Here is a 10371-nt window from a genome sequence, read left to right on the forward strand (position 1 = left end):
TGCTCTGGAAGAAAACAGAATTTCTAGTTTTTTTTAATTCTAATTTGCATTTACTAGTCAGAAGATACCTGATGCTCTATCAGGAAAAACAAGGAGAACAACAATGGAAATTGACCTGCTGGTGGGAAGATCATGGCATGTTTTAAGAGGTAGACGATCATGTTTCAGCAATTCAGGAAACTTGGAGGTCAAGGACACTTAAACTACGTCTCTCTAGGTGTTCATTTCTTCAATTGTGTCATGTGAGTTTCAGTCTAGAATCTCTAGGTCTGTGTCCCCGAAGTTTGCATTTCCTATAACATCTTCATGATTTTTACCACATGTATATGCCACCAAGCTATTATTTATAAACCCCTTTTTCTTTAAATAGGCTTACTTAAAATCCAAATACACTTATTTTCAAAATAAAAATCTACATGGCTACTAGCATGGAAACAGCATCATTTTCCATAGCTAGAAGGTATCTATAAAAATAATTACAATGAAAAATAAAGATATACTTACACTTTGCTAAATATTGTCTTTAAAATCTATGATTCTGGGGCGCCTGGGTGGCTCAGTGGGTTAAAGCCTCTGCTTTCGGCTCAGGTCATAATCCCAGGGTCCTGGGATCGAGCCCCGCATCGGGCTCTCTGCTTGGCTGGGAGCCTGCTTCCCTTCCTCTCTCTGCCTGTCTCTCTGCCTACTTGTGATCTCTTGTCTGTCAAGTAAATAAATAAAATTTAAAAATAAATAAATAAAAATAAAATCTATGGTTCCGGGGTGCCTGGGTGGCTCAGTGGGTTAAAGCCTCTGCCTTCGGCTCAGGTCATGATCTCAGGGTCCTGGGATCGAGCCCGCATCAGGCTCTCTGCTCAGCAGGAAGCCTGCTTTCTCCTCTCTCTCTCTCTCTCTCTCTGCCTGCCTCTCTGCCTACTTGTGATCTCTGTCAAATAAATAAATAAAATCTTAAAAAAATAAATAAAATCTGTGATTCTGAGACATGCTCTTGCCTTGATAGATGAGCAAGTTTTTGCAACATAGAACTGAATTACGAGAAGGATTACAAAAGCTTTGAAAAGAAACTGGCATTTATTGCATTTTGAATGTAATGTCCTATATACCACACCCCCTCTGGTACCCATCTTACATTTTGGAAAACCATTATCCTAGAACATTTCCAAGATTCCTTTCTGCTCTACTATCCATATAGTTTAATAGAAAGCTCAGGCTTTAGGATCAGGCAGGCTTAATTTGTGTGCCCTCTCCAAATCTCAGTTTTCTTATCTGTAAGATAAAGATAAGATAGAGCTCACAGTGATATGAAGATTAAGGGGACAGATGTAAAATCCATAGCATACCACCTGGCATCTAGTAGGAGCTCCGTAAATGTTAATCTTCTCCTCATATTTTGTATTATTGGACTTATCCAACCTCTTATTTTCAGGAATGGTCCAAAGACTTTGAAAAGACTTCAATTCGAAATGCACTTTTTCTCACCAATGGAATTAGACCTTATACATTCATAAATTCTTATTTTTATATACTCTTTTTTGAAACATTGACAAAATGTATTTAAATAGAAGCTTATACTGTGTTCATGTTGACCCTAGAAGAACAAAAGAGCCAGTTTATTAGCAAAATGAGTTCGGCAATAACAGGAATTGGAATTCAGGATGAGCAAACTATGGTGAACCATAGGCAAGTCTGGAGAACAGGAGAGAGGAGTTTGCATTTATTTGCTTGTAGGGGAAAGAAGGAAGTTGGGAGGGAAACTTGCGGCTTCTCCTTGAAGTTGGCAGTTTCTCCCAGACTACATTGTTCTGTTGTGGGCAAGGAGAAATTCTTCCTTCCTCCTGGGGTATATAAAGTAAGGTCCCCGTGTGGGAATGCAAGGTATGCTTCCTATGGCAAGTGGTAGTGTGAGAAAGCTCCCCCTTTTGGATTTCCAGACTCCATTTTAAATTATGTTCTCTCTCTCTCTCTTTCTCTCTTTTTAAGACTTTATTTTTTTTTAAGATTTTATTTATTTATTTGACACACAGAGAGATCACAAGTAGGCAGAACAACAGGCAGAGAGAGGGGGAAGCAGGCTCCCTGATGAGCTGGGAGCCCAATGCGGTGCTCCATCCCAGGACACAGACATCATGACCTGAGCCGAAGGCAGCAGCTTAACCCATTGAGCCACCCAGGTGCCCCAAGACTTTATTTTTAAGTAATCTCTACACACAATTTGGGGCTCGAACTCACAAGCCCGCAATCAAGAGCCGCATACTCTACCGAGTGAGCCAGGTAGCTGCCCCTTAAATGATGTTTTCTTTCTTTATTTTCACATTTATACAGGGAGGAAAATCAAGACATCTTCCCAAAAAAAGACAAGATTCATATGTAGCTAAATTTTAGTGTAAAGACTAGCATAGGTAATTAGTGAACAGACCCCACAGGGATGCGGATGTGTTGGGAGAAGAAGCAGGATTATGAATAATTCTAAAAATCTCTATTTTCAACATGAAAAGAGCTCATTGTTCCCACTTGCTTCTGATAAGCCTAATGGGAATATCAGTGATGTTTGTTCCTGCCGAACACTGAGAACCCTCCTGAGAAATCGGCGCAAACAGCTGGCTAAAGGAAACCTTCCTGAAGTGTGCTCACAGGGCATTGTGGGGGAGGACGGGCAGCCAGGGAGCGAGAGCTTGCTAAGGTTTAATTCCAGCCTGCCCTCGTCTGGCGTCACCTAATAGATGCGGAAGGGACTTTATCAATGAGGGCCAAGATCGGAGAGAAAAAGACCAAAAAAGCACATTTTTAAAAAAATGATTTTATTTATTTATTTGACACAGAGAGAGACAGTGACAGAGGGAACACAAGCAAGGGGAGTGGGAGAGGGAGAAGCAGGCTTCCTGCGGAGCAGGGAGCCAGATGCGGGGTTCGATCCCAGGATCCTGAGATCATGACCTGAATGGAAGGCAGACACTTAACAACTGAGCCACCCAGGCACCTCCAGAAAAGCATTTTGAGTGGAACAAAGACAAAAGTGCTTTAATTTCGCAAAAATGACACTCTCCCTACCTCCCTGCTCTTAGGCTGAAAGGCTACTGCACAAGGACTTGGGGGCCCTGCAGGCTCAGGAAAGACTGGTGTGGGCCTGACCTTTCGAGGCAGCAGCCACTAGCATGACTCCGATAGGAAGAGGGCTGTTGTGATGGATTGTTATGACTCCCACACTGTCACTTTCATCAGTTCAGAAAGGTTTGAGAACCCATGTTGGGATTTAGCTGTAAATCTGGTTAACAAGGGAGCCCCGAAGGAAAACAACGTGCGGCGGAGAGATGTTTCTCCCCTGGGGTTTCTTCAGTCTTTTCTTCTCTCACTTGCAGGATTTTGGGCCGTCTTTCTTGTTTCTCTCACACACTCAGGTCACGACAAAGGAATCTATACTGAGATGTTGCTAATAATGCGTCCCCTCCTCTCTGGGGAAAAGCAGGTCCTAGAAGTATGATTTAATCTGAAGGAATGTAGCCAGCTAGACAGCACAGGGCAGCAGAGGAGGAGGTGGGACTGGCAGCTGGAGAGTTCTGAAGGTCCTTTGACTCATTTGACTGCTGGACCCAACATTCTCCTCAGCCGTCGGCTATAAGGCCAACTCTTAGCATTGGCTAAAGCCTGCCTCGTGACCCGTGAGTAATTAAGACTGAAGATGGAGCATGGCTCTCTTTGGCTCTCCTTTCACACCCTGTCCTCGTCTTCTCGTCTCAAATGTAATTTACTTCTTCTCCTGGTTAGCCCCCAACACTCTGCGCCCAGATAGCGTGAGCATTTTTCATACTCCAGTGTAGTGGGTAGATTCTAAACAAATAAGTGGAAAGTGGCCTGGAAACAAGGTAGGAAAGATGTACTATTACCACTAGTACCAAAACCAACCAGAGATGTCCTTTCACATACTATTCTGATGCATCCAACAGACTTCACCTAGTGGTTGAATTATCAGGCCCAACCCCCAAAGTAGGGACGGTTGTTATAACTTTTATCTTTCGAAAAATTATTTTATCACCATTAAATATTTGATGCATGTAGTCTATAACAAAAATTGTGTATGCTCTCCACAGAAAGACATTTTAACAACTTCCTTCTCTCCTAATCAAGGTCTAATTTAGGATTGTCCAATGAATTGATAATCCTATCATCTTTAAGTTGAATACTGTATTCATACTATTTCTCAGATTCTCATGCTTTTCTCCATCTATATATAGATAAATGTTGACACCGACTTATGAAAAATCAATCCCTTGTCCCTTGGGGGCCAACTCACTCTCAAGAAAGTTCCTGTTCTTGATCCTTGAATTCTAGCACCTATCACTATAGCATTTGGTGACTGCTCAGTACATATTACCAAATGAATGAACTATGGTGCATCGGTGACAATAATGTCCACATGAAATCTTCCTGCTACAGCTATTAGTATTCTTTTTTCCCAAAAGATCCTGAAACAGCCTGCTGTTGAATGGTGTGTGGCATCACTGAACTTTGACTTTTCATTGCTCTTATTTTAGGTTTATGCTCCTTCTATGTCTCAATAATTAATTCCCTGGCTTCATGGTCAGATGGAATTACCATAAAACTTTGGAGGTATATTTTCTACAAGCTTGTTTGGTGGAAGCAAAATAATTCTACTCTCTTCTGTCTATTTCCCCCTCAAAGCAGACTGTAAGGTTCAAGGAGAGCAAGCATGGTCTCTAGCCTGGCACCTGGAACAAAATAGATGCTTAATAAAAAGTTTACAAATGGAATGATTAAATGCTTCCATTTACCCTTTTCTTAAAGTCAGAGCAGGCTACAGAGTCACATCCTATACATTCTGGGGGAAATAGAAAAGAACTAACAGTTTGGTACCTGCTGTGTGTCAGTCACCCGGCTGGATGCCATATATAGATGACCTCATGCAATTTTTATAGCAATCTTTTGAAGGAGGTATTCCAATTTTACAAATAAAAAACTGAGGCACAAAAGGATCTGTCAGGAAATGAATATGTGCCCATGAAATTCTTCCCTCTCCTAGAATATCTCTTCTCTTTCTATTGCTTAATCAAATCACACACAACCTTCGAGGACCAAATTAAGACTGTTGGAAGTACATTCTCTATGGGTGTCTTGTGTTTCTGTCCATCTTCTGAGTAAAGGCATTGACAACCTTTGGTCTGAACTACAAAGGATGTTTGTGGAGCATGCAGCCTTCAACAGAGAGATAGTATCTCCCTCTGGGAGAGGACAGATTTGTTTTCTTACCAGGTTAATAAGGATAATGTCTCCTTCCAGTGCAAATATTGGACAGGTTTGCCAACAGCGCCTTTGGAAGATTGGGGTTTCCTTAACTCGGGTTTCCTCAGGTGTGATACAAACCTGCAGAGTGTGCAGTGCTCCTCTGGGCTCCTCTGTGTCAGCCCTATGGGATTTGGAGGACCCATTCATCAGGGTGGACACAAAGTTCCCGTGGCCTGCTATACTCTGAGGAAGAAAGTCTATTGTCTCTGATCTAGGATTTTGGGTCTCCTTTAAGTATCTAAGAAAATGTAATAGACTAACTTTCAGCTTGCAAATAGGGTGCAGTTTTAGCCTTTTCACAGTTCTTGACAAAGACCTTTCTTCCTTTGGAAAGCCTTTTCTAACTAACCCAGCTTCTAGTGATATGTCTAACACAACTTTGGCAGGAAATCCAACCTGCTGAGTAATGTATTTATGAACATTTTTATTACTTCTTGCTTGATTATTTTCTCTTAGAGGACAGAAACAACTATTTATACCTCTTGATAAGTATTTAGCATTTTTTTGGGGTGTAGACATTGGCTCTCGTTTCATTAATTGTAATTCATTAAAACGTATTGAATGTCTATAAAGTGTAGGACATTATGGTTGGAATGGTTAGGTCATTATTTCCCTGTCTGGTGCGTAAGCACCTTGAAGATGGACATAATATCTAATAGTTCTTTATCCATTATAATTCTTTCTGTCTCTCATTCCCATTCAACAAATATTTATTGAATGTCTGTTAATGCAGGTGGTATGCTAGTTGCTGAGTATACAAGTGAATAATAGAAGTCTACCTACAAGGAACTCATGGAAACACGTACATGCAGTACAAGAAGGAAGTCCAGTGACAGAGAGGAAAAAAGCACAGATCATTATGGGTACAGAAAAAGGCCACTCAATAGGACTTTCATTTTGTGGTAGGGGCATTTGGCTCTTGCACTTCTTGGTATTTTCAACAGCATACAGTGCTCAGCAGATATTGAAACAAAGTGTTTTCTTTTCTTCCTTCCTTCCTTTCTTCTTTCTTTCTTTCTTTCTTTTTTTTTTTTTTTTCATACTGTAGATCCCTCTCTGGTGCTCACAGCCCAACAGTGAGGAATCTGGCCAATGGTTCCAGGCTGCACTCTCCTCTGGCATGGAGGTCCTATGAGAAGCCCACAGAGAAGGACCTTCCATCAGGGCATCACTATGGGCTGAAACAAAGTGTCGATATAGGGACTAATAATTCAAACTAGAAATCTGGGTCAAATCCCTGCTCTGAAACTTGTGTATATACTTCAGAATAATCCATCTAAGATTGGCTGGACTGTAGAGAAAAGGATTGCCAGCAGGCTCAGCCTCCAACCTACCTATTTAAATAGATATATGCAACAAGTGTTTAAGTCAATGAACCTCTATCAAACACCTAGGGACTAGAAAGATGTGCAAGGCAGGTTCCTTGCCCTCAACATGTTCATCATCAAGTGAGACAGACACAGAGAACCATAATCTAAAACTGTGCAGGAAAGCCTAAGCTTTGAATAGAAACTAGGGATTATCATCAACAAGCTGTGGGAATTTATTCTTCTGGCAACCAAGGGAATTGCTTGCAAGAGATGGTTTTGAGTTGGTGTTTAAAGGGTGAAAAGAATTTCCACAGACAGAAAACAGAGAATATGGCAGCCCAGGAAAAAGCTCAAGCAAATGCACATTCTTTAAAAAATGAATATATAGATGAACTAACTAATTAATAAAAGGAGAGTTGAGGGAATGGTTAGTAGAACAACAGTGGGAACGTGGGGTGTGCCCAAAACTGAAGGTCAGAAAGTAAGTTCCACTCGGCACCTTAGGCCAATATTTATTAAGCACCTTCTAGGGCAAACATAGTATGCTTAAAAGGAGATAAAGATAAAGACCCAGCTCACAACCTAATGAGGAGGTCGTTTAATCTAAAATAGTAAATGCCAACAAAGCACTAAACAGAGAGGAATTTGATTGTCACCCTAAGTCACTCGAGTGTTATTCCTTAGGAAGAGAATACAGTGCATGATTTTATCTGACCTGTGAGGAGGAGGTTTAGTCTTGACAACTGTGTGAAGGAAGGTTCAGAGGGGCAAGAGATGGAGTCAGGGAGAGCATTATGGAAGCTTGTGGAATCACCCAGGGGGAAACAGGAAGGGTCCAGACGAGATTAAGGTGGAAAGAGAGCAAAGAAGTCTCGTAAGGCCAGAATTCATAGACCTTGCCCAAGAGGTGCATAGACCTTGACCAAGAGGTGTTTATGAAGACGAGCCCAAGCCTTCTATTCTGGAGATAGAGCGGAAGATGGCAGTAATACCAGAGAACACTCATCAGATAAAATATATAGAACTGATAAGATCTCAAAGGTTTTTTTTTTTGTTTGTTTTTTAAAGATTTTATTTGTTTATTTGACAGACAGAGATCACAAGCAGACAGAGAGGCAGGCAGAGAGAGAGAGAGAAGCAGGCTCCCGGCTGAGCAGAGAGCCCGATGCGGGACTCGATCTCAGGACCCCGAGATCATGACCTGAGCCAAAGGCAGTGGCTTAACCCACTGAGCCACCCAGGCGCCCAAGATCTCAAAGATTAATTAACTGATCCCCACCGTGTCTTTTTTTTCATTTAACTTTTTACTTGGTCATAATTCTAGACTTAGTGTCATATATTTTTTAAGCAGTAGAGGTAAACACCTAGGACTTTTTAGGTGACACATCCTACCAGGGTTTTTCAAACTTCAGGACCATTAGTGGATCATGAAGTCCATTTAAAATGTTATAAAAGAATACCAAAAAGGGTGAAACAGAAAATACAGCAATCCCATAGAAAGGTCATTCCTTCATGGAACTTTGACTTCTGTTTTACGTACACAGCCAACCTTGCAATGTCACATACACGTCTTAGTGTGAGCTGCGGTTTAGAAAGTTTGAAAGCCGCTGATCTAGACAGTGTCCAACAAACCAGCCCTCTCAACCCTCCTTCCTCCGGTTTACAGAATTCGAGTATCGGCATATATGGGCTTGAGGCATCTTTTGTCCCTTTGACAATGAATGACAATCCAATTATGTAAAACAATGGTGCTAGTATTTTGTTTGGAGCCAATGGCCTCACCAATTTTATAGAAAGCCAGAAGCACCCTCTATGTTATTGTCTGTAGCCCCTTTGGCACCATGTGGAATGCTCAATATTACACACATCTGGTCCACCCGCAGATCAAACTTGAAACAGGTTTCAAATAAACCTTAGCTAAATATTCTAAGACAATAGAATTAAAAATGTAAATTGTGAATCCTCCTAGATTTCCTTTTCCCACTAGATGGCAGAAAAAGCACTTGTAATGGACATTACACTGTCATCTACTTAATCAGGTCTGCAGACTTTTTTAATAAAGGGAGGTATATTTCATTTCAGTTTGAACAGTAGAATATGATTATAAGACATTTGATTATTTTTTGACTAATTTAATCATACTAAGCTTAAAATTAAAGAGAAACTTTAAATTAGTTTGTGTTTATGTACATACATATATGCCCACATGTTTCAGTTAAAACACACATGATGGAATTTTATTGGCCTTGGAATACTGCCATGCTCTCTTTTAATGCAAATTTAAAAATAAAAGATAGCATTTAGAAACAATTTTAAATTAATATGGAAACATTTTTCATATTACACAAGGGCATAATTAGGTGTACAGTTGAGATACACTTAATTATGATATATTGCAAATAATGATATTAATATAAGTAAAATGATTGGTGATACATTCATGGTTATGAACCCAAAATACATTTTTTATGAAGAGAATAAAAACTATGTGAGCTAAGGATATATAATACAAGAGTTAAACATGGTATGTCCTTTACTTTCTGTGTTAATAATTCTAATATGACTTTTTTTTTAAACCCTGAATAGATGTGTCAGGTCTCCATTTATTAACAATAAGTCTTCAGGGGCATTTGTAATTAGAACATTTTGCTATGCTCTTGTGAAGAGTTTCACAGATCCTTGTTCTGGTACATTTACCATCAAAGAGAAAATTATTTTATGGGTTTACAAAAAAGCAAGATTGTTACTAGGTGAGCTCTATCGAAGAGAATGTTTGAGGAAACACAGACATAATGTGATAAAGTACTATCAAACTATCAAATAAAAACCAGTTCAAAGAGGCTAAGTATTTGGCCCGGATTTCAGTCGCTTCTTTTGCTACTGTTTATCTTATGGCTCGCCTTGGGAACAGAATAAAGAAAGGATGGAAAAGAGGAGGTGATGAAAAGAGTCAAGTCAAAAAAAAAAAAAAAAAAAAAGGAAAGAAAAGAGTCAAGTCCAGTCATTCATACAGCCCCCAGACTTCCGCCAAGGGCACGTTCTGGGTCAGGCCCTGGCTGGGGATGGGGATGTGGCTTCTTCAATCAAAATTGAGAGCAAAGGACAGAGAGGAGGGGAGAGGCTGGGGGGCCAACCGAGGTATAAGAATGGCTGACATCACATAACAGTGGCCATGGTGGCCTTGCCTTACCCCGGCTCTGTCCTCTCCCAGCTTTGCTGACCCCTTCTTCCTCAACAAAACCAAACCAAAAGGGGACCCCAGGAGCACACCGGCTCTGCCCACATTCCTCAGGAACCTAGAGAGGGGCCTCTGGTGGTAGGAGAGGGTGGAGGTGGGAACCCCAGTGGGCCTGGACAGCATGCTATCTGTACAAAGCCATAACCAGTCCCAGAGTCTCAAGCTGAGAACACCCTGTGTTGTGTTGTGTGTGGTAAAGATGCCTGATCTTGTTTTGAGTCAAGGGGGATAAGTGAGTTTTTGAGAATAAGCAAATCACAAGGTGCCATAAGCTAGTTTCCAGGACAATGGAATATCAGAGTATAGGATCTCCCCTGCTATAGTGAGTGGAAGGCTATTTTTATATCAGTTTCTTAGTAAAAGCAACTGTGGGTTGAAAGCAAATAAAATAAATTTGAAAATAAAAGAGAATATGATTTGGGTTATTTTTTCTTCTTTTTTTTTTTTTTAAAGATTTTATTTATTTATTTGACAGAGAGAGATCACAAGCAGGCAGAGAGGCAGGCAGGGAGAGAGAGGAGGAAG

Source organism: Mustela putorius, unplaced genomic scaffold, assembly GCF_011764305.1.
Source record: "Mustela putorius furo isolate JIRA1106 unplaced genomic scaffold, ASM1176430v1.1 tig00000480_pilon_pilon_pilon, whole genome shotgun sequence".
Classification (NCBI taxonomy): Eukaryota; Metazoa; Chordata; class Mammalia; order Carnivora; family Mustelidae; genus Mustela; species Mustela putorius.